This window comes from Syngnathoides biaculeatus, chromosome 12 (assembly GCF_019802595.1).
Source record: "Syngnathoides biaculeatus isolate LvHL_M chromosome 12, ASM1980259v1, whole genome shotgun sequence".
NCBI classification, from domain to species: Eukaryota; Metazoa; Chordata; class Actinopteri; order Syngnathiformes; family Syngnathidae; genus Syngnathoides; species Syngnathoides biaculeatus.
In genome coordinates this window covers 6,658,252-6,679,478 of record NC_084651.1, presented here as the reverse complement: position 1 = coordinate 6,679,478, position 21,227 = coordinate 6,658,252, and the positions used below count along the sequence as shown (strand labels likewise).

The following is a 21,227-nucleotide window of genomic DNA, read 5'->3' as shown; positions in this document are numbered from 1 at the left end:
AATGCTAGCGTGGCACTGACAGGGGCGGTTAAAAAAATCTTACCGGTAAAAATCACTGAGACACGCCAGTAACACAGCAACAATACGCAAGCACAGTGCTAAAGCTAGCGCAGCACTGACATGGCCAGTAAAAGTCACTTCCTCGGCACATATATTCCGGTCTCACTCTTACCGTTTCCGATCGAGCGCGCCCTTGCGGCCATTAGGAAAAAAATGCACAAATTAGCCGCGTCACTGCATAAACCACAAGGTTGAACGTGTGTGAAAAAAGTCGTGGCTTATAGGCCGGAAATTATGGGGCATCATTTTTTTCCAAAGGACAATCACGAAGAAACTTTCATGTTAAAAATCATTTTAACGTCATATTTCAATTGCTTGAGACGGGAAATTTCAGCGACAATGAACAAAAATATTTCCAACAAATCTGAATCCATCATGACGAGATCCACTTTTTGAATTGGACAACTAAACATAAATTGAGTTTTGCACAATATTCAAATTACTTGAGCTGCACTTGTATCGATTTTGCTCACTTGCTTGTAGGCCGGAAATTACGGTACATCAGAAATTTGAAATTGAGTGATTGAAAAAAAAACGAAAAAAAATCGTTTTTTGTTTTATGAAGAGTAATATAGTCTGTCGAAGTTCACACATGGAAACACACACATTTAACTTAATGACGGCATCAGACGCTGCGGTTCAGTGATAGCATTTGAGCCATGCTCCTTGCGTGTGTTTTCATTTTCTACTTGTGCATTTGTCATGCGGTCGCATATCTGAAACAAGTTCAAATTCATTTTTAAAGCGCGGTAATTCTTAAAAAAAAAAACCGTGCAAGTCAAGGTACCACCGCATCGATAGAGCACGTTAGAGTTAGGAGAGTCACCGGCGTTATTTATAGAGTTGCTGAGACGATATTAGCTGTGGTGCGGAGGAGAGACAAGGTTCGCTTTGCTCTCCTCGTGTCAGCGAATTACACGCTCGCAGCGGCTGAGGCAATGAAGGGGAGGGCATAGCAAAAGATAATATGTTAGCTTTGGACTTGATCCGCTGAACATACATTTTTCTTCCTCCAACATAAATTTCCCCGGCTTCTCGTCGTCACAGTAGCGGCAGACTTTAATACTCTGGATTCAGCATTTCAACTTTCTGAATTCCATCCCTTTCACCTCGGGGCGGCATTAATAATCGGGAAAAGTGAGCGTGGAGCAAATGATGCATTTGTAAGTTTGAGCGTTTCCACGGCACGGTGGTTGAGCTCGCCTCCACTTCCAGGCGCTTACGGTCAGAGGGGGCGTTCGTTCCAAGAGGAAGATGGAAAAGAATCAAATTGAATTACTGCAACGTCGAACGGTGCGCCGTTTTATCACATAACACACACGTAACACTTATACACGTTTTCGGAACGAGACACAGCACCCTGACGATCGATAGAAGACGAAAAATCCATCTCAATGTGCGCTTTAAAGATATTTCACTTTCACTGACTTCTTTTACTTTTTTTTACGCTATTAGTAAACCAGATTAGGCCACAACCAGTTCTACTTTAGTCTTTGTGAGCCTCATCTTAGAGAGAATTGTGTGTGATTTGGTACAAAAATGCAGCAAAGAAAGAGAAAAGTGAAATTTTTGTAATGAACCCTCTTCTGCTAATGAAGTCATTGATAGTCCAATCTGACAACAACTTCAGTTTTGTTTACAAAAATGCACAAAAGAGGGAAATTGTGGTTTATATGCATTTATAGATTATATATTAATTAAACCTTTTACCTAATGAGAGCAAACTCAATTTGTCCATATTCTACATCTCATGAGGATTTAGTTGACTTTTGAACAAAAATGGAAAAGGGAGAAAATTGGCAATATTCTTCTAACAAAGACTCCTTAGCTTACTTTAACCCTCGATCTGCTGAGACAAAATCAATAACATTCCAAGCATATGCACGCATAACATGGATGTGTTTGGCAAGAACCCGGAGCACGCGGCGAATACCTTGACGTTGTCACAGTTGAAGGTTTTCATGGTGATGGAGGCAGAAGGAGGCGGAACAGTGGATCAGCTGGTAAAGTGTTGGCCTCGCGGTTCTGAGGTCCTGCCTGTGTGGCGCTTGCATGTTCTCCCAACATTAATTGGACACTGTAAATTGCCCCTAGGTGTGATTGTGAGTGCGACTGTTGTCTGTCTCCATGTGCCTAGCGATTGGTTGGCAACCAGTTCAGGGTGTAACCCGCCTCCTGCCCGTTGACAGCTGGGATAGGCTCCAGCACTCCCCGCGACCCCCGTGAGGATAAGCTGCAAAAGAAAATGGATGGATGGATGGAGGCAGAAGGCAGACCTAAGCACAGGGTGGTGAGCAGGAATGGAGGGTGTACTTAAAATACCCAAATAAATGCAAACAAGTATCATGGAGGTAAACATTTAACAAAGTTCCCTCCCCCCCAAAAAAAAATAAAGCTCAAAGTAACAATTAAACTTGCAGTAATAAAACGCTCACCAATAAAATTGACCAGAAAACTGACAGGCCTGACAATGCGCCGACACAAATTGCAGAGACCACGGGGCACACCTGGACAAGACACAAGTGACTGCAGGGTTGTGATCGGTACACAGAAAGAGCAGGGCTGACGAGAATGATTAGAAATGATGTAAAAAAGTGACAGAGGGAAAACATCCATCCATACATTTTCTTAGCCTCTTATCCTCACAAGAGTCACGGGATTGCTGGATCATCTCCCAGTTCTCAATGGCCAGGAGGCACGGTACACCCTGAACCGGTTCCCAGCCTATCGCGAGGCACATGGAAACAGACAACAGTCGCACTCACAATCACACCTATGGGCAGTTAATCCAATTAATGTGGCATGTTTTTGGGATGTGGGAGGAAACGGGAGTTCCAGCGTGCCGCCTCCGAGGGAAAACATGAAACAGAAACTAAATCTTAACAGATCACACCTAAAGGCAATTTAGAGTCTTCAATCAGTCTTTCATGCATGTTTTTGGAATGCGGGAGGAAACCCGGGAACACCCATGCAGGGGAGAACTGCAAACTCGAGGCTGGATTTGAACCCGGAACTACAGAACTGCGAGGCATACGTGCTAACCAGTCGTGCACTGTGCCGCCTATCCAGTCGCCGGTAGCTTTAAACCACGTATCCTAGACAGGCTTTGATGACGAAAAACTGTAATATCTCAGCTCCACATGGTCAACTTTGATGCTTATTTTTATGACTCAGCGTGAGAGAAGTTAAACTTCATAGACTGAAAAGGAAATCTATTACATATCATGAGGGTTGTACATTTTTATATGTTAGCCTTGACTTATGAGTTTAATTTGTTTGGTGAACACACGTGTGATTTAAGATACTCATATCTCAAATCATAATTTCTGACTGAAATGAACTGAAATACTATTGATCTGTTCCAGTACCACCAAAAAGGCACTAACATAATATTTTTTTATGTCTTTTCAGAGGGAAAATAGCACGCTCCAGTATTATCCTTATTCCACTAAAAATATACATAAAAAGTACAACATAAAGTTAATAGTTGTTGCATCATGAATTGATGATTTCATCCAATGGACATACAGCATCTTGTCCACCTAGGGACAGTATAATACATATATATAATGCATGTACCATAATTCCTGGTCTTTGTCAAGGAAATACCATTTGGTACATATATAAGCCGCAGCCGTGTAAAAGCCGCAAGCGCCCACATTGAATCCGACATTGAAAAACGAGATGTTTACAACGGACGACGGTACGCAGAGAGTAAAACGGTAACGCTAGCGCCACCCTAACAGGGCCTGTTTTCAAAAAACATACTTGTAAAAATCACTGAGACACGGCAGTATCACGCTAGCGCAGCGCTAACAGGGCTGGACAGGGTTAGTAATGCCACTTCCTTGGCACATACCTTTTCCATTCGAGTGCCCCGTTGCGGCCTTTAGAAAAAAAATGCACAAATTTGCCGCATCACCGCATAAACCGCAGGGTTGAAAGCGTATGAAAAAAGTCAAGGCTTATAGGCCGGAAATTACGGTATATTTTATGATGTAACACGAAGACCATCATAAATTCAAGTAGGCTGTAGTAATTTCTTTTGCAGAACAAAGAATATACTGTATTCCGATTAATTTTTTTTTTATTTTGTCTATATGTATATGTTGCCGCACCGGTTGTGTTCAAGTATCAGTTGTTAAAAGGTTAAAGGTTATATATTTTTTTCATTTTTATGAGCGCTAATTAAAGTTTTGAATGGCGTCATCTAGGGCGTTTGTGCAAATCCGCGCAGTAAGCACGGGGTTTAACGTTCCGCTAAGTTGTCGTGAAAACACACTGTTGTCATTTCCAAACTATGAAATGTTTTGACAAAGCAGGACTAACTTTTGCAGGGCGGGGAGCGGGCGCACCTCCGTTCCCACACACGCAACGCAGACTCCTCTGACTATACATATTCATGCCCGTGTTCCACATTAATGCAAATAAGTTTACGTTAGAGCCGAGCGAGGTGCCAACGGCTGCCTTTTGCATCCGAGCGTGACGCGGCGGGCTGATTTGATGTCACGGGAAGGAAACAGGTAGCGCTTAAAAGTTTGCATCCCAACTCAAAACTTTCCCTCCGTCACAGCGTCTCGCTCCGGAGATGTTTGTTTATCCCGATGCGGCAAAAAAAAAAAAAAAATTGAAATTTAAAAAAAAAAAAAATCAGAGGAGGACTTGACGTTCGATGATTTATCTTATATGTAGCAAACGGGGGGGCTTTTATTGTCAAAGGCATCAATGTAGAAAGGCTATTATGCCAGTCTTCCACATCGATTTCGAGGCGACCCCGCGCCACTTGCCGGGTAACAACAAGGCGTTGGTATGATAATAATCATAATATGTCAAGTATCGCCGGCTATCAGAGATGCTAGTCTCAGTTTAATGATTCTGGGGAAATTGCGGATTACCCGGGATATGAGAGCAAGCCTACACTTCTCATATAGTGTGGGAGGTTGCAGGGGCTCTGTATTAGTAATCACAGGGGAGCGCCGAGAGGTGGGAGAGAAAATCTGCTTCTTCTCTTCTCTCATTCATCATCGCCGTCCTCTGGTGAGGAAACATGGCAAATGGCCAAATGAATGCACTTCATAAAGCGCAAATGTCTCCTCTGATGTGCCTCTCGCTGAGGATCCGCACAGAGGAGGAGTAGGGGTGGGGGGGCGGGGGGGTTGGGGGGGCGTGGAGGAAGGGAGGTAGATTTCCACGGATATATTATTGTCAAATTCTGCTGCCCCCGCTCCGCGGCGTTATTATGATATCGTAGGAGATTTTACAATAAGATTTGGCGACTTCAGCCCGAGCAGTTACCATAACCACGTTACGGCGATGGCGGCACTTTTCAATAGGGGAGCAGATATTGTCTGACTGGATGATAAGTTTCCTCAAATAAGCACTCACTCATATTCCCCCCACCCCCCCCACCCCCTTTTCTTCCCGCCTACTGTGTCGGGATGCTTTTTGTAATTCAAAAGTATCTCTTGAGTTGAGAAAAATAAAAAATAACGAAGAAGAAAAAAATCTCAGTGGATAAAAGTGGATGAGATACGGAGACAGGAAACGAGTCACGCCTCATAATGAAGATGGTCAGTGCCACAGGGAGGTGCTATGGATCTGTATCGCTTTACAACCGCCCCCCCTCCTCCCCCCCTCCCTCGCGTCACATGCAGAATATTGACTTTAACACATGATATGTTTGTGACACGTCGTTCAACAGCCGTAATATCGGGTTTGATCGCGGACAGCTTGTCGGGTATATTGGATAAAAAGAGACCAAAAAAAAAAAAAAAAAAGCACGCACGATGGCGCAAAGGAGGGGTCCGATAATCGTGGCGACCTGGGTGGTACCGATAGACGACGCCTTCATTCGAGCCTGAATTAGAGGTTTTAATACACGTCTCATCAGAATTGTAAAATAATAAATAACCTGCCCAGAAATCATCAAAATATATCGTTTTTTTCATGTAAAAATATGAAAAAATATTATTCAAAATTATTCAAAAAGATATTGTAGCTGTCTAATTGTAGAAAAATCCAACTATATACTAATCTGTATGTATTCTGTGTGGAATTAAAATATCTTCTCTGTATAATAAAAACCATGTCAATCACTTTTTTTATATAGAGAAAAATACAAAAATATTTAGCTCTAAATATGCAGATGTTGGATGAAATTAAAATAAATGTCTTAGATGAAAACCACATACCACATATCTAATATATAATACAGCATATGAATCATGCAATAATTTTCTTATTTTGAATGTAACAAGCAATTGGTGTATGAAATTATGATCACATGGTTGTCCAGTGAAAAATCGTTACCTCTATTTTTCGTTCATATCCGGAAAAAGTACAAGACAAAAAGAATGTACTGTATAGAAATAATTAAAATCTTGATTTAAAAAAAAAAATATATGAAAGTTTTTGATATTACAAAATCTAAATGTTATGTACAGTCCTGTTTGACAATATATTTTGATGTAAAATGAAAATGTGATATGAAATTAAGCTAACTTTGCTGTCAAGTGAAAACCATATACCTCCAAATGTTGCATGAAACAAAAAATGAAAAATACTGATGCAATATGCAATATAAAATTATTTTGAATACACATGATTTTAGTCTTGTTATTTTTTGTTTTTTGTCTAAAAAGAAATTGTACCACAGTGGACAATTTCATTGCACAGTGAATATACAGAATTAAATTCACCGAAATGAAAAAAAAAAAATCTATTTCTCGAGATACACACAGAGCTCATAAAAAATAGACACACTGTCATAACAATATTTTATTCATTAAATTAATCTTAAGATTGGCATTTTACTTGGCTTCAAACAAAACAGCATTACTAGTGGAATATTTTTCTGTCCACTTTTGATCTGCGCTCTTACATTGATGCTCGCATTAATTAGCTGAAATTTCCAGAGCTTTCCAAGCGCATCAGCAGCGCCAACATGATGAAATTAACGCGGCACCGTGGCATTTTTTTTTTTTTTTGTTATTTTGCAGGCAACTAATCTAGGCGATGTTCTCGTGCACATGTTTACTGTTTGCGTGATTAGTGCAATTACGCCTCTTATGCACATAGACCCCCTTTTGTACGCCTGTATTAATTACTCTATTGATTCAACTTAACACCTAATGCCCAAGTAACATAAATCATATTTTCCACTTAATTACTGTGTTTCTACCTAATTAAGGACAGAACTGGAAGCTGCTGTGGTTGGGAAAGAGGAAAAAAAAATAGACTTACTATTTATTCCCTGGGCTGTCACAATGTAAAGTAATGTGATTAAATTGTTTGTGCAAGTATACGTGCAAGTTTGTAAGATTATCAAAACACATAGCAATAAACAGTCTGCCTGCTTTTATTTAATTAGTTTTTTTTTTTTTTTTAAATTAGAGCTTATTCTTGCAGAATGGTTGCCAACTGGCGGTCCATCTCAAAAGTGAGAGTGCGGTGAGGCGAAGGGGTCAAAGGAGGAGATCCGGGAAGGCTGCGCCGGCTCATAATTACAGCCTCAAAATGGCATATTTACCATCTCTGCCAGCGAGGTCGTGCCTTCTGTCGTAGTAAACGTAGTGAAGTATGAAAGAGCCAATTACGGCACACTGGGTGACCTTTTAACAACTATTACCGCGTCCCATCAACACATTATCGGGGCGGAGGTAGAACCGGGGAATCGCGACGTCGTGCCCGGTCGCCGGCGCCGTCTGACGCCGGTGACAAGTGGCGGGCTTTGAGGGATCGGCACAATAAAAAGGAGACGCGTGCGATGACGAGGGAAAAAAAAAAAAAAAAAACAAGAGAAAAAGAGATATGGCGGCAGAGCATAGGGAAGGGATGGGGTGGGGGGTGGGGGGGCGCCTGGCTTGAACAATGGCCTCCGTACAGTACATTAGCTGCGGATGTCAAGCACCTCAGTCGCTCCCAATGAAAAGCACAACAAATAAGACGTTGGCCTGTTTGTATTCATTATCAGTCAGCACATGCCCCGGCTCCTGCATTAAACATTAGACTGCCTCTGATGTCTGCTTAACAGTTTAATTCCCTCCCCGCCGCTCAGCCTGTCATAATAAACCCAGCGAAGCACACACAAAGTCAAATAAGAGTGCGAGGGGGCCGCCTTTGTGTAGATGTTTGTTGCGACGTGTGTGTTTGTGTGTGTGCGCCCGCGCCGCCCGGTTGAGCGACATACACGTCATTCATAATAGCCCCCCATTGCCCGGCTTGGCTTTATTGTAGTTTATCTGATCACAGATTAAGTAGATCTCAAGAGTGGCTGACCTCCCCAGTGTGTATTTGTGGCTGGATGCGTGCGTTGTGTGCCGGAAACCATCAATATCGGTGTAGATGCGCGCGGCGGCCACAATATTAGGCACAGCGTATCCATGCGCCGGAATGTTTCTTATTCTATTTGGGGAGAGCCCAGCATCATACGGGGTTATTAATATGCTGTGCTATGATAGGGGCAAATGATTACATTTTACCCCACGCCGTAATATAATAATTAGAAAATAATGTTCAGTGTATTCGCACGTGAGCTGCAGTTGTCGTCGTCGTTTGTGAGGATGCAAAAATCCTAAATAACAGTAAAGACTGCAAGTCATAAAAGATTTTATACACTACGTCTAAATGGGCTTGTTAACACTTTATAAAGTCTTTATACAGTGCAGTTAAAAGAAACGAGTGACCTCACGCTTGCCAAATGGTGATCCCCACGCTGAGCATTACTGCGCTGCAAATTGTGAAAATGAATAAATACGCATGATTTATCGCAAAAGTGCTGTGGATGGTCGTAGCTCTTACTGACACATTAATTGGAACGGAAAACTTGAGAGCCTGCAGTTACGTCAGTCACATGTTTATTGTCTGATTCGAGGAGTGCATAATTACATTCTTAAAAATTCTATTCTCAAATGGCATTTAGAATATATCAGAAAAAAACAATTTTATTATATGTCATAATAATAAAGATTTATAAATGGATTATTATCATAATAGTGGGTACAGTTTTTTCAAGATAGTTTCAATATTGCTATTATCATTAAAGTCTCCTTACATACGTATTAAATGCCCAATTTCTTAATGACACAATTTTGGTATATGCAGGAAGTATGTGACGTACAATCTGGTGCTGATCCAGATAGGCTCATTTGGCCTTGGTGGAGATCTGCGCTCTAACTCACATCACAGCCATCATCATCATCATTAGATGTTAATTATAACTATATATAGTTTAAAATATGGTCACTGTCCTATTACATTGTTATTACTGTGTTACTACATCTGAAGTTAATATTTGTAAGTTTTCCTCACTAGATGGATGAATGAGAAAAATTCTGGCATTTGAAGGAGATGTGCATGTATAAAGTAGTACAATTTGGTTCCGATACAGACATGTTTTGCTTGACCTTGTTAAAGGTCTGGGTTATAATTGATGTCACGGGCATCTTCGTTATCAGTTGTTTATAGTTTTTAAGGTTAATAATATTGCCGAATCTCATGTTGAATGTCTTGCGCGTTTTTTTAAAAACCACAATTACTGTGTTATCCGATTATGACTTACATTTTCCTTACTTATTTAATGTATGAATCTTGACAACAAAATTCCGACATATGGAAGAAGCGGGAGGGTATGGATGTGTGCAATTCTGGTGCTGATCCAACTTAGAACCGTCGAGTGTTGGTGGAGGTCTGGGCTGTAATTGACCTCGCGGCCGTCATTAGGTGTTGTTTAATTTGTATCGCTAACAATTTTTGTGATTAAGGTTGCAGCTATGTACTTTATATATGTGTGGCATCTTATTACGTAGTTATTATGTTTACATAATGACTTAATTTCTTATTAGATGCATGAATGATGAAATTCAGGCGTGGAGTATCGAGACTTGTCATTTTATGCTGCTAACACTATTGCTTAATGTCATTTTACATTGTTACTATAGTGTTATTAAGTTGTTATTACATTGTTAATAGATAATCACTCCTCATTCGATTATTGTGGAGTTTGCGTTAATGTTTTAGCGGGGTTGTTTAGTTTTGTCCTTGTGTGAATGTGCCCCCCCCCTCCCTCCCGCAACCCCACACCCTCTGCATTTGTTTGCTTGGGTTTTTCTTTTTTATCTGCCTCTTTTTGCACCCACTATCTCGGCGCGGCAGCCAGGGGTTGGCACGGGGATCGTGTGGTCATAACAGTCTCCTCCAGAGAGGGGGAGTAGCCTGGCAGGCGGCTACAAAGATGCCAATTGCGAGAAAAGAAAAAGGGCTGGTTGGGGTGGGGACAACTGGGCACCGAAATCCCCCACTCAGAAGAGATGATTGGATTAATTAGATAAATCCACTGTATCCAATACGAGTGTGCCTTGTCCAGAAATACGTCGGTGCTGTTTGGTAAAGGTACGGCCTCCGACACGGAGCGTTCGCGCGAGGCGCTGGCATAAGGGGTGACCATCTGCTCGCTAATCCGAAACGCGAAGTCCTTCACTTCCAATGAGCGTTGATTTTATTCCATATTACGCCACTTTGATAATCTAATCCACTTAGCCGTGTAGTCGGCGTAGCAGGCAAGCGCTAATCACGGGGCGGCGGAGGAAGGCAACAAAAGCCGTCTCCTAATATTAATAAATCACAAGCCTGGTGGTGCACTGTAAATACGTTTCAGCAACGTTATCAAAGAAGGGGAGGGTTTCTCTTATTTCTCTCTCCCAGGGAAAATAGTGTAATTACCCCTTAGCGTTGTGAGGGAGCAAAAACAGTTTGGGGCTTTTTACTTTTTCATGACATTTGAGAAATGATATAAAAATTTGCGAGGGGAAGGGGGGGAAAAAATAAAAGGGTGCGTCGTTGTCTATTATTCAAACGCTAATATGTGCTCAGTGCAGGAAAAGGGGTGCGATATTAGTAATTCAACATGTTACCATTGTGTTCAGGGTCTTGCGCGCCTTTATTTGCCTAGCAAAGCGCGACAATGCCAATGTCTCTTTTTTTTTTTTTTTTTTAAAGGCATCTTTAGCCAGCAGAATGTTAACTAAGGTAAGCAGTGTTGTTTTAGCCCCTCAGTAACCACGCCAATTATCTGCAAACTTATTTTTTTCGACTTCCATGCATACTTAATGCATCCCCTGCTTCTCTCTCGCCATCTGCCCCCCCCCCCACCACCACCATCCAACGCGCCCCCACCCCCACCACTACCCCGCCGCCGCTCCCCCCACCCCCATCGCCAACACTCTGGAATTTTTATGAGATAGGACAAAAATGGGCACTTCCCTTATTAACATCTCACAGTGGAAATCAAATATGCAAGGAAAGTAGTGTATCTACTAATTAGTGCTGAATTCATAATTACTGTGCTCATTGATGGAGATACATTTGAATACGTTCATTTCCTTGGGGAGAGAGAGAGGCAGGCTGTCCGGGATAGAATGGGAAGGGAAGAAAAAAAAAAATCCCCTTCAGCCCCACCCCCCCCCAAACCCCTACCGCCACCCCTACCCCAACACCACCCCGCTCCCCCCCCCCCTTCTCCCCTTTCTTTTGGAAATTAGGGATCCATGGCACATGGCGATACTACCAGACTAAGATCCGAAGTGCCCGCAATTTTCCTCAGATATAATTAATCAAGTGAAGCATGTAACCTAATGAATGTGTTTGATATCCGCTCCTATTCAAATATGGGCTTTATCGCAATGTGTGCCGGAATCGCTCGGAGCGATGCATAGATGGTGACATTGCATGGAAATGTTCCTCAACAGTTTCCCTTTACGTGTAAACAATATCCATGCTTGTCAAGGCGTGGAGGGGAAAAAAAGACAGAGAGAGAGAGAGAGAGAGAAAAGAGGCAGACACATTTTTAATTGCAGTAAATTAATAACAATTAAGCCGCAGGATGCTGCTCGGATATCTTGACAGTGCTTTGTTGTTGTTGCCCTGGAGATCATTTCACCCAGGGCTTCACAAGTCTGACAAGCAGGTGAAAAGGTAAAAAACAAAAGTACTTGATGGGGAAAGGATGAGAAAATAAAAAGCAGTCCTGAGAAGCAGTGATCGAATCGAGCAAGTTATGGACTTTGGAGCTGCGAAATTACCGCGTTACCTCAATATTCCAACGGCGCTGGCCTATCTTTTGCGCCCTTTTCTGTACTCTTTTATACTCGTCAAGTCTCTTCTTCACAGGGTGTGCACACATGGATACAATTCAACACTTGGCTCATTGCTGCTGTCCTGTCCTGTCCTGTGTAGTTCTTTCCTACCTTTTACAATTTTCTAACTCCTTCACAGGTTATCCCTCTTTCTTCCCAGTCCACACAGATAAAATCAAACTCTCGCTCAAATACTCAGATCCTGTCCTGTTCTGTCCTGTGCTACTTCTCATTGAGTCCTATCCTCATGGAGGGTAGCAATTTCTTCCCAATTTGCTTATAGATGAAAATGTAAAACCTGGCTCGCTCCTCTTGTTTCTGCGCCATCCTGTTTTGTTCTCATGCAGCAAATGTAGCAGTACATGCCTGGACATATAATACATACAACAAACATATAGATCCAATCAAGATTGAAAAACGTTTCTTTGTTGTCTTATAAATGAGTCTTCCCCCCCCCCCCATCTACCAATAAATGAAGGAAGAAGACATGTAGTGTGAAATCAAATATAGTGAACTTTTAGGTCTCCTAGACCTAGACTTCGTTCACCTTTGAGCAACAAGTGTTTGCGAGTTTCTCAATTTAAGGAGATGAGCATTGGATTGGCAGCAAAGCCATAATCATAATGCCAATAATTATTTCCAAGGACTCAAAGGAGGGAAAAAAAATCATATAAAATCAAGAAAGTAGTTGCAGTTAGTTAATATTTTGGCTTTATCGGTTTAGGAAAAATGTAGTCAAACACATGAAAATAATGCATTATCCATCCATTCCTTATCTGAGTCGCTTATCCTCACAAGGGTCACGGGACTGCTGAAGCCTATCCCAGCTATTTTTGGGCAGGAGACAGGGTAAACCCTGAACTGGTTGCCAGCCAATTGCAGGGAACATAGAAACAACAACAACAACAAAACATTTGAACTCATCCATCCATCCATCTATTGTCTTTTGCCACTTATCCTCACGAGGGTCGCGGGAAGTGCTGGAGCCTCTCCCAGCTGTCAACGGGCAGGAGGCGCTGACCCTGAACTGGTTGCCAGCCAATCACAGGGCACATGGAGACAAACAGGCGCACTCACAATCACACCTAGGGGCAATTTAGAGTGATTTAGATTAATGTTGCATGTTTTTGGGATCTGGGAGGAAACCGGAGTTGCCGGAGAAAACCCACGCAGGCACGGGGAGAACGTGCAAACTCCACACAGGCGGGGCCGGGATTTGAACCCTAGTCCTCAGAACTGTAAGGCAGATGCTCTAAGCACTTCCTCCAACATGCTGCCATAATGCATTATATTTTTGTTTCTAATTAACACAAGTGGAGAGAAATTATGAATGCCAACAAATCAGAGTACAATCCGAGAGGCTCCGCTGTATATTATGACGAGTGAGTAGAATTCAAAAGCGTCAAAGGTATCCGTTTCAAATCTAATTGGAATTTGACCCGCGTTCCAAAATGGAATGCGTTGCACTTTGGAATTTCCATTTCAGTCGAGGTTTTGTTTACGGAACTTAATGTGTGATGAATGAGTGGGACGCGCGATCGAATAAAGTGAGGAAAATGAAAAATGCGAACACAAACGCACTCGCGGGCGGGACCCGCGGACGCGGCAGCCGTGCTGGGGAAGGATCCATAAGTCCTTACCGTGACCTCGGAGTGTCAGAATGGAGGAGTCACGTGATGGACAAAAGGCTCCCTAATTAACAGCGAGGACTCTGGGAAGGCGCTCCTTAATGAGGCGCCATGCTGGACGGGCCTCCAGTGAGGCACTTGGCCCATATGCAAGGCCAGCATCGCAAGAATTTACATACTGTGGGTCAATTGAACATATGCACACTCAAAACTGACTAATGACTTCCACTCTGTGCTCTGATTCTATTTCGCAGCCCGGCTCTGTGGATGGACCACGATATAGAGCGCTAATGAGGATAACATCAGGAGGCGCATGACTGCAAACATTAATATATGTATCGGGACCGGGGGTTCAATATTAAGCCTGGTTGCTGGGGGAAATGGGTACAAACCGCAACATTTTCCACGGGCGCAATTAAGGTTGAGTGAGCAAGCCCCCGCGCCCCCTCGCTTGGACTTGGAGTCTTGGAGTCAACAGGGGGCAAAAGGCGATGTCCGGTAAAGAACCCGTCCTTGTCCTTTTAGGATAGTTTAAATTCATCCGGCTACACAACAATCAGCAGTTTGGCAGCTAGTGAACAATTCTTCAGGACTATGCATTAAACATAGACAATTACATGTTTGTGTATTTAAAACAAACACATATATTTGCCTTAATAAAATCAAGTTCACTTAATGCTAACATAAACAGCAAAACACCATAGACAGGCTAACAAATGGTGTTTGTGCTGGAGTGTGATAAACCTGTTTGGATATTTGAATACAAACGGTGGAGCAACACATGTAGCTGATGTAGATAATATAAGAGTACTCACAGGTGTATATTCTTTATCCTCAATAAAGAACAACTGATATTCCTGTAACATACCAAGGGACTGCAACACCTCCATGTTTTGCCCGTATGTTTTTTATACTGCCCTCAGGTGGCTAACGAGAAGGAAGAACAGAGTGTCCACTGAATAGAAGCGAAAACTCTTCCGTGTAAATCTCAATGACTTACTCACCAGATCCATGTGTGGATCCAGTTGTCCAAGACAAGCGGAAGCGGGTTAACGGCAACGTTCCCTCTCATTTTTGACGTGTCTGAGCTAACACGCTAAGGCCGTGAGCGCCCCCTTTGACCACTGTGAGCAACATCAGGCGTATTCACTGTGGTCACATCGGCGTCATCCGTGCCTCATTAAAAGATTCAGATCACAGCATTTACATTACCCTCAGAAAATTTTAAAAACAATTTTATTTGTGTTTTTGCAAACTTGTACTGAAAATGTCAACAAACAAAAAAATACATTGCTAACCAAACCAAGCCAACTATGAACTGTAAATTTGAAATGTCGCCTCCAACTTTGTTTCATTTATTTATTTTTAACCCACAATGATATCCCTGTCTTTTTTTCTTGGTGTAAAACTGAATTATTGCTTATCTTGATCGTATCTTTAGCAATGCGTGTGGAAAGCTGAATGTTGCTCCCAAACAGTTTTAAGTTTAATGTTATGTTGCGTCCTATATTTAAAATACAGAATTATCTTTTTATGCGCTCTATTGTCTGTGCTTTCATCCACGATCAGGCTGCACCAAGGTGGAATTTTAACATTATCCACCATCTCATCCTGTACTTTCTACTGTGGCTTCAGACCAGACCTTTTTTACTCAAAAAGAGAAAATCTCATCCAGTTTCGCCACTTTTTCGTCATTATTGTTATTATTATTATTATTATTCACATACACTGACATTCATTAAAGCAACAGCATTTTTTTTTTGTTTTACTTTTGCCATTATTATCTAGAGCAGTGATTTCCAACCTTTATAGAGCCAAGGCACATATTTTACATTTGAAAAATCCAACGCCACACCAACAAAAGTAAATCTCACCAAAAAGGGATCGATTAATTACTGCATGTACTTCCTGCCATCTAATAGAAGAGGACTTATTTTTGTTCTGTCTGTCATTGTGCCTCACTGGCATAAATAGATGAATAAAGATAATTTTTTTCTTGTAAATAAATGTTTTTTTAGCAATTACATAAAATTGGATAACTTCCCACAGCACACCTGAAGCGCACTCACGGCACACTGTTTGGGAATCACTGATCTGGAGTAAACATAAGCAACATGTCTAACTCGCCTTTGCTCTACGTTGCCCAGGCTGTGTTTTTAGACGAAAGCACCGGTGGTGGGCGGTGTTTGTAATTATGAGTGTACCCCTTTAAGAGCAGGAAGTGGTTTGTGTCAGGTAAACAAGGAAGTAGAGTGTGTGGCATGGTGTGGCTTGTTAGAGACCGAGTGTTGCCGTGTTTAAAAAAAAAAGAAAAAAGTCGGGCTGTGGTTCACTGCGCTGGATCGGTTTTCGTGTGCGCCTACAAGTGCACAATTGCGCAGGTGCGCAGCTTAGAGGGAACATTGGTGAACAGTCCACTTTCTTATTGGCGAAAACATCGACTTTGGTATTAAATATGGGTCCCCTATGCCAAGTATCTCTCATTTTTCCACGTACCTTCGTTTACTATCACCTTTTAAATGTTTAACGGTATCGGACAAAACTCCGGGCGTCGTGCTGTAAGACATGTTTCGTCTGAAAGGAATTAACTTGCAACATTGCTTTGTATGACCAGCAATATGGCGGCGTCACGTGATTTCACGACGTAGGTGCACGAGTTCTATTGGGACGCAGGCGTTCGATGTCGGTCGCTGGTGGAAATGCTGTAAGTACAAACCGCAACATTTTCCACGGGCAAAATTAAAGCTGCCTGAGTGAGGCCCCCCCCCCCCGCCCCCACATCCCCACCCTCTATAAACGCAAGGACTTTGCCGACTGATCAGCAGGGAGGAAAAGGCAATGTCCAGTAAAGTGCCCATCCTTGTCTTCTGGATGCGCATTTACTCCCAGACAGCTGATGCCCCCTTGCTTCGCTATTAAAGCAAGTTTAAGGGTGGGCGCGCTTCGGGGGGGGGGGGGGTGTCCGTCTTTATGTTGCCGCGTGTTTGCGTGCTTGAGTGCTTGCGTGTGCATGCATGCGTACAAGTGTATATTTGGGCATTTATTTTGGAGAGGACGAGTGAGTGGGGTTGGGTGCGTGAGAGTCGGAAAGGTGTTAAAAGTAGGAGTGCTGGTGTGTGTGTGTACTGTACGTGATGTGTGTGTGTTGGTGGGGGGGGGGGGCTCTTATTTGGCTGGGTGTAAAAAAATGCCCCCAGGTCTCCTGATGGAAGAGACAGGTATTAGCTCTGAGACCTCCTCAGTCCCAGCTTGCCATTAGTTTCCTCTCCAGCTGCACAAGGATCCGGACTATGAATCTGCCATGCTTGGTCATTCATCAGTTTCACAGCACACACACACACACTCACATGCACTCACACACACACACACACACACATTCCAATAACAACACTGTGAAATAGTGTGTGTGCGGTCAAGAGACAGAGTAGCGAGAGAGAGCGAGCGCGTGAGAAAAATAACTCCTCATCATACACGTCGACGTGTGATCGCGTTTACGGCCGCGCATTGTTGCATAGCGCATGTGTGCAGTTGGTCGAGGCCCCCGTCTCCACCTGATTGCGCACACGTGTGCGTGCAGTCTCGCACGAAAAAAAAAATAAAAACAAAATAAAATAAAGGAGGCGACGAGACATGATATAAATTAACTCGGTGCGTAGCGCGCGGCGGGCCGTCTCGCACGGTCGAGCTGCCGCCGAGGCTTCTCCCGCCGAGCGGTGTGGAACTTCCTGGCAAACAGGAAGCATTTTAAATGTTGACCAGAGAGTTATGGAATTGCCTGTGGAAACATATCGGCCGGGGTCAAACGAAGAGGTCACGGCTCCGAGACTTTCCGTGTCAAGGTCTCGTCTCAGCGGACTGGCCGTTTTTTTTCTTCTTTTTTTTTTGTACATGCGGTTTGTTTTATTTATAATCTTCTGTCTTTTGAGATTACTGTCACAGTTTTTTGGGGGGCGGTGAGATACTGAAATACTAAAATATTGATTTTTTTTTTTTTATTTCGCAAGAGAAGTAAAAGTCCACTAAAAAGTAAATCACCTCTACCAAGGGCCACCAAAGCTACTGTGCACTTTCATAAATAGCCACCTGTTATGCTTTTAAATGAAACAACCATTTTAGTCGCTTATTGGGATATTTAAAATTCATATCTCTTTTGCGAGGTTTGAATAATGATCTGTTTAAAGCAAGAGCGTAAAGTTTGAAACAAAAGAAAAAAAAAGGTTTTAACTAAGACAGTAATAAAGTCGTAATTACAGTGTGCATTTATACAAAAAACACTTCTGGGCCATAAATATGAAAAGCAGAAAGTACGATGGTGTTAAGAATTATAGGCTTATGTTTAAAAAGTGAGTGAAGCTGAAAATCCTTATAACAGCTCTTCTTCCTCTCCACGCAAATGCATTGGGAACGCTGCACATCAGATTCCAAATCAAAATATGATGTAAAATGCATTACATTTGTTATTCCTTTGCCAAAAGTAAAGAGAAGGGAACCGCGGCTGTTTGAAATAAAAACACCAGCGTCAAACTCAAAACGTTTATTTTATAAACGGGAAAAGATTGAGCTTTTCTCTGAATCGCTGGGCTAATATTTAGTTTAGCCGAATTGCCGTTCCAGGCTGCGACGAGACGACATTTTGGATGCGGTGCGGTACCCTTGCCACTGAATTTCCGAGAGAAAATGGACCCGTGGACCAAATGGGCCTCTATCCCGGCTGCCCCGGCGCGATAAGTTGGCAGAAGTGGACCTGACACGCAGGCCCATCTGGAAAAAGTCTTTGTGAATTTATTTCTTTTTCAATTGGGCGAACTTTTTCTTACACTTGCAGACATTTTGACGAGCACGATTCATGGAGCCTCCGAAAATGCCTTACAGCCTATCACAAGTCATCAAATGGGTGAGTAGTTTTATTTTATTTTGCTTTTATTACAGTTGTTAGACTTTGAGTGTTCACCTGTGCTTGCCTGTTTGGTTTTTTCATTCTCGAAACGTGTGTTAGATCCATTGAAGACGCTGAATTGTCCATCATAACTTGTCTATATTTGGCCAGCAAATATCCGGCAACCCCGCCTCTCGCTCAAAGTCAGCTGGGATAGGCTCCTGCTGGTGGCGCAATACAAAATGTGGTTAATTTATATGTGAATGTTAAAATGTCACTTGGAGTAGACTCTGCTGTTATGGCACTGACAGTTTAACCCCAGGGTCATATTATTTCTGTTTGCATTATTTTCCATGGGTCGGGGTCTACGTCTGAATACATCAAACAACATGGAACTGATGATGTTCAACGTGAAAAGGTTCTACTGCATATGATTATCGTTATGACTAAATCCAATAATGAGAGAATAGAAACCAAGACGTTTGACGTCAGCAGTTTGCAGTCTGGCAGAACTTCAAAAAAGAGGTCAAGTGTGCTTGTTTCAAGCTGTTTATTCCGTTGCCAAGTAAACTGTTTACTGTAAAATCAAACATAAAGAATTACATGGTGTGACTTTCGCCAAACCACATATCTTATTTTTAGAAATGTCTGCTAGCTTAATGCTAAAACAATTTGCGAAATCCCATAGATGCGCTAACAACACCAGCATCAACACAACGGTAGTTATAAACCTTTAAACAACATATTTGAACACAAACTGTGCAGCAATTTATACAACAATACACACAGGCATTTACTGTATTCTTTATGCTCTGTGGAAAACAATTAATATTACTGCAGCTTAGTTGCGACAGTATCAAAGTAGATATCTATTTATGTATTTGTATCTGTCCCCCTGGTGGCCAAGTTGCAGCACAACATCCCTTGAGTTCAACATTTACCATAATTCCCGCCCTATAAGGCGTGACTTTTGTCACACGCTTTCAACCCTGCGGTTTATGCGGCGATGCGGCTAATTTGTGCATTTTTTTTAATAACGGCAGCAAGGGGGCACTCGGGCGGAAAAGGGAAGAGTGAGACCAGTGGAATATAGGTGCCGAGCAACTGACTTTTACCAGTCCGACCCTGTTAGCGCTGCGCTAGCATGTTACTGCCGTGTCCCAGTGATTTTTACCAGTATTTTCGTTTTTTTAACTCGGTTCTGCTAGTGTTAGCGCTAGCACGGCGGCGCTAGCATTAAACACTCTGTGTACCGTTTTTCCTTTGTAAATATCTCGTGTTTCAATGTGGGCACTTGCGGCTTTTAGGCACCTGCGGCGTACGCATGTACCAAATGGTATTTCCTTTACTAATGTACTGGGTGAAATTTATAACCAGGTGCGCTCTGTAAGCCGGGAATTACGGTGCATCGTTTGGTTACGTTATAGTACGATGCTATTGTGTGTTTTTTGATGAGAGCGTTTGTCCGTGTTTTATGGGCATTTCAATTTATTTATGAAGATATGATTCCACTCACAGAACGGATTAATGTTGAGGCACCACTGTCTGCAAGACAATCAAAACAATTGGGTACCCGGACTCAGTCGGAATTGGGCCATTGAACCTGAAATCCGGCCCAATATTTGTCTTTGTTTTTTAATGGACGTGATAGTTTTGTATTGAAGAACACACCTTCAGCTTCATACATGATACCGGTGTGTAATGCCCTCCAAAAAACCCCCACTTCCCCCTTCCTTTGCCTCACCCTGAGTGAGTGAAGGCCACAAGCTGTGCGGCGTCGCGCGTATGCTAACTCGAAAAGGAAGGACAGGTCGCGGCGTCGCGGTCGCTTGGCTTGATGTGACCGCGACGCGGCCGTGGCAGCGTTGAAAGCCCCGCTTGAGCCACAGTGACACGTCGTCTCCATCCATCTTCAGTCTGAAACATTTTACGCTAACTGACAGAGCGTGGCGCTTGCTTACCCGCCTCCCAGAGGAAATAGTCCAGACTGGTGTCTTTCTGACATGCACTAAAGAGTGAGCAGTCCACAGGTCCAGGGGGGCATTGTGTATTCAGTCCGAGACGAAAGGTTAGATCCTCTTGCAAGGAAAAGACGACTTCGGTATATATTGTTGGAAGTGACAATGACTTTTCATTTGTATTTTTTCTATGTGTGTGTGCATGTGCGTGTGTTATTCAAACAAACAATTCAGTCGACATTTTTATCGCATATCATCGAGTGGAAGGTTTCCCCAAACCTTTATTGTGCCACGGCACACATTTTACACCAGAAAACTTTCAAGGCCTCGCAAAAATGTCACGAAAAGAATGCACAGTATACTAAAATTATGATGAACTTGGCTCAGTTTACTCATAAAACAGACTTTAAAAAAAAAAAAAAAAAAAAGACATTTGAACACAAAGTTATTGTGTTGTATGAATGGCAACAGGTGCCGGTTAACGGGTTAATTGTGCGGGCTGCCATCTAGTGGAAGTACATTTAATTGTGCTGCCTGAGACCATAAGGCACAGGTGTCAAATTCAAGGCCCGGG

At 42.6% G+C, this 21,227-nt stretch overlaps 1 protein-coding gene across 3 annotated transcripts in view; it reads left to right on the top strand.

The window, feature by feature from the left end:
* Positions 1 to 21,227, top strand: part of mgmt (O-6-methylguanine-DNA methyltransferase) — a 135,422-nt gene that overhangs the window by 6,314 nt on the left and 107,881 nt on the right. For all 3 annotated transcript variants that reach the window (XM_061836995.1, XM_061836993.1, XM_061836994.1), the window contains exon 3: positions 18,434 to 18,713. The gene's annotated coding sequence lies outside the window, so the exon portion shown is untranslated. The remainder of the gene's footprint in view (positions 1 to 18,433; positions 18,714 to 21,227) is intronic.